This window comes from Cebus imitator, unplaced genomic scaffold, assembly GCF_001604975.1.
Source record: "Cebus imitator isolate Cc_AM_T3 unplaced genomic scaffold, Cebus_imitator-1.0 Scaffold55, whole genome shotgun sequence".
Lineage (NCBI taxonomy): Eukaryota > Metazoa > Chordata > Mammalia > Primates > Cebidae > Cebus > Cebus imitator.
In genome coordinates this window covers 6,667,088-6,671,837 of record NW_016107370.1, presented here as the reverse complement: position 1 = coordinate 6,671,837, position 4,750 = coordinate 6,667,088, and positions in this window count along the sequence as shown.

The window sequence follows — 4,750 nt, the reverse complement described above, 5'->3', positions numbered from 1 at the left end:
GTGGTGGTGTGTGCCTGTAGTCCCAGCTACTTGGGAGGCTGAGGCAGGAGAATCATTTGAACCCAGGAGACAGAGATTGCAGTAAGCCATGATCGTGCCACTGCACTCCAGCCTGGTGACAGAGCGAGACTCTGTCTCAAAAAAGAAAAAGAAAAGAAAATTCTACTTTATTTTCCAACCACATAGCTATATGAAGCCATATATACTTCAACTAAAACAACATATTGCAACAGATTGAATGCACATACAGGTACGTAAATCTAGCCAGACATAATTACACTAAATCAAACATTAATGAGATTTGTAAAAAGCTAAAACAATGCTTTTTTTACCACTATTCTTTGTATATTGGAAAGCATAGCTTTTTAAAATAAAAATGTGTCATTTACATTAACATGCAATGGTTGTATTTTTATTTAATGTTAAGATGTTATTTTATAATTTTATATTTAAACTTTGTAGTTTAAATATCAGATGCAGTAAATATCATTAGAAAAACGCACATAAACCAAAGTTCTTTGAGATCCTTAATAATTCTGAAGAGTTAAAGGAGTCCTGAAACCAAATGTCTGGGCATCCGCTGTACTGTACATTTCTGCTGCATTTAGCATGCTGAACATTCTTTTCTAGCTTTCATTTCTCTTCTCTCATCTTCCTCAGCGCACTATTCCAACTCCTTTTCTTCTTTCCACCATCTGGTTTTCTCCTAGTTTTCATCCTTTGCTTTCTTATATTATGTCTTCTCTCTCTCTGGATGACTTTAACCACTAACATTGTTTTAACAACATCCCAAATAGATGACATCCAAATATGTATCTGTTACCTGATTATTTTACAATACTCTCTGCCAGCAAAACAACCTATGTACATATTGATGTTTCTTAAAAAGCTAAACTCGAGCATTCCCAAACTGAGCATGTGAGTTAATGGTACCATCATTAAATCCTTCCACGTAAGTCAGAGATCTGTGAGTCATCCTAGATTCCTTTTGCTTCCACTTCATCCACTACCAAGCCCTGTAGTTTTTGCTTCGTAAATATTCCTCCCTCCATGGATTGCATTAGCTCAAGATCTCATGACCTAAATACATTATTGCAAACCTTCCTAATGGGCTTCCTGTCACTGGTCCTTCATTTCTCAAAAAAAAAAAAAAAATCCATAGTTATTATCCTGAAACACAAACCTAGTCATACCACCCACATACTTTAAACCCTTCAATAGTTCCCCAGGGCCTTCAGGAAAAAACTCAGGTCTTTCATCATGACACAAGAGGCCTTCTTCATTAGGCATTTTTTCCTTCCCAATCTCATCACTCATCTGAGCATCTCTTCCTGCATTTCTTGCTTTAGTAAAATGGGGTTATTTGTTCTTCCCCAAACACAATTTGCATCTCTCCTCCCTTTGCTGTAATGCACCCCATCTCAGACTTACCCACTTGATGAGCTCCTATTCATTCTCTAAACCTTGAGCAGGTGTCTTTTCTTCCTCTGAAGGGCCTTTGGATTGCACCAATGTCAGTTCCTGGATTTTCTACTTTTATTGTAGTTGTGTAAAACACTGTTATTGGGGGAAACTGGTAGAAAACGTTCTTGTGCATTTTTTGGGGATTTCCTGCGAAACTATAAGTATTTCCAAGTTTTTAAAGATGCTTTACAGATACTTCCCATTTTATCACACCAAATATTAGAAGATATGTACTCAAGAGTTGAAGTTTAATAAATATCTACAGTATTTGTTGCTTCTTCAAGAACATTCAGAAGTGGAAAACATTTTCATACATGTGTGGCAGTGAGAAATCCATGACTACCAGTCCAATTTGGAGCCAAAATGTCCTACTTCATGCTAAACTACAATAGTCCTATCCATCACTTTTCTACCATCAACACAATTCGCAATATAGTGGAAAAGGCAAAAATGCTTTAGTATTATCATAAAATTAGTTGTGATCTCCTGGTCTCAGGAATTCTCAGGGATCCACAGATCACACATGGAGAATCTCTCATCAGAAAGATCAGGGAGAACTTAGGCAAAAACTGCATCATTAAATAAGTCCACATTCTTTTTCATAATCAGATGAAATTGCTTCCCCATCCTATTGAGGGATGATGTTATTCTCTCTCCCATGATCCTTCCCCTCTTAATAACTTTAGGGATGAGGAGGGGAATCTTCAGCCTAGCCGTTGCCTTTAAGTGGAAGAACCAGAACCCTTTCTTGTCTCCAGGAAGTCTTGTCCTATTGAAGTGCTATTGCAGCCACTGCCACACGGTGTCACAAGCAGTGTGGCCAGCAATGTGCTACACAGTCCCAACAAGGTACTGGTGAACTCTGAAATCTTTGCCCAGGAACACACTATAACTTTTTTCTTTTTTTTTTTTTTTAAAAAAAAGCATATATTTCTTGCACATTTCCAAGCTGATAAAGTTTTGCCCATAATCTAAATAATTGCAGAGGGCTTAATTCAGGCAAATTGTGAATGCTGTTGTTTTAAAATAAAACAGCTCTATCACTCTTTACAGGCACGCAGTGAAATCTAAGCATGTGAGATCCACCATCATTAATAAATACACATGAAAAACATGAAATTCACATGAAAAACCCCTTCAACACTCAGATATTTTACATCATTCCTTTTACCTTGGTGTTTCCACTTCATTTCCTCCAAAGAATTTTCTTCTAATTTAATACACTTTTACATTTGAAAGTCTTTTATTGATAACCCTGCCACATTTCTCTGAAATGAAAGTATGTACACGCATTTAAAATACAAAATGTTCTTATGGCCCATGGTCATTGTTCTAAATGTTTAAAAAGCTTCATCTGGATTCAGTTCTCACTATACTTGTTAGTATACAATTGAAAAAACATATATTTAAGTTTTGATAAATAATTATTAAACACAAAAGTTAATTTTCACTGTGGTTGCATCTCTTTATGAAGTGAACAAGGACAAAAATTTTTCTGTGGTCTTTCATTCAGGACAACGATTTGGTAGGCAAAATACTTTTCAAATGTATTTGACTCTGCATCTTACATAGAGTCTTAGATGTTAATAATAGGAGATTAAAACATTAATCATTTTATAAGATAAAATTTAATGAGGATCGCTTGTAATAGGAGTAAACATTTCATGGCAAAAAAAATTATCTTATTTGAGTATTAGGACAAATACCTAATGTGTGAGGGGCTTAAAACCAGATGACGGGGTGATGGATGCAGCAAACCACCATGGCACATGTATACCTATGTAACAAACTTGCACATTCTGAACATGTAGCCCAGGACTTAAAGTAAAATAAAAGTAATAAAATATAAATGAATAAAAACTATCTATTTGATAAAATAGTTTTATATATTTATTAAATAATACGCAACAAACTTGAAAGAAATTGCAAAATGTAATAGGTTTATTCAATGTAGCATAAAAATATATATTCAGGAAAACATCCCAGTTAAATTTAAAATATCAGTCACATAACATATACTGCTTTACCTCATTGGGTATTTCTCTTATGCTAGGAAGTATTGAGAGGAATAGAAAGGAATTTGTCACATTTAAATTCATGGGGGAAAAAAACATGTAGAATATTCAGTAGCTTCTGTAGATTTTCTTTTGCTTTGTTTGCAGAGGGAACGCAATTTGACAAAAGTCAAGGATTGGAAGAGGCCAAAGTACGAATGGAAAATTGTCATTACTTTTACTACTGCCATGTAAAAGAGGAGACTCCTCTTACATTTTCCTACACACATTTCTGCAGTTTTAGTTGACTATGGCAAGTTTCCAGTATTTTGGTAATTTTTCTAAAAATAGTAACTTTTAAAGAAGCAAAGCTAAGCATCCCTGGAATAATATTATAAATCAAAACAAACATTGACTGAATAGTCAATTTTATGCAGTGGTTTTTAGGAACAGTTTTTAACATAAACTATAATTAATTTACATGATTTGATCACTGACCCTCATATTTTAGAGATGACACCGTGGGACAAGTCAAAGGCGGGAGTGTTCTCATGTAGTAACAGAGAAGTACTCATAAGTATAGGAGTAGCTTTCATCAGGCTTGGGCAACTGAGGGACTGAAGAAGGAAGTGATGGTCACTGCTCCTGGAAGTCCTGGAGAAAGATATGTTAAAGGCAGGACGGTTTCCAAGAAGGAAGAGGCTGGTTCTAGAGGCAATGAGATGGAAAGGGTGTGACGAGGGGATTGGCTCAGAAATTTGGGCTCAGAGGATGGCGCTTAACAAGTCACTTCTCACCCAAAAATAAAGGGACCTTGGTAAATCTCTTTTGTCAATAAGTCCCTACGTCAGGCAATATGCTACAGACTTCTCACTTGGCCTACCATTTAGGCATGGACAATAACTAAGAATCCATTTTTACAAAGAAAGGATCACTGAAGGGGCTTAAAAAGACAATCAAACATAGTATGTAACCATCCCTGCGTCCCATTTGGTCCTCAAGAAGCATTCATCATAATGTCAAGCAGCCAGAAATGATTCCTGGTTGCAGCCAGACTTGGTGCATAGAGAATAATGTACCTCTATGGTTACGTGAAGGCATTCCAAAGAACAGCACTTGTTCTACAGAAATATTAACAGAGCCATGTAACAGAAGAGAGAGGAGGCAGAGTAATTGTTCTGCTACCATAGCAGGTTACAGAATACATTTTTCACTAAGGACTGATTAAAACCATGTAAAATATCAATCAATTTTAAAAATGCTAAATACTGATCCAAAGAAAATGGAAGGGA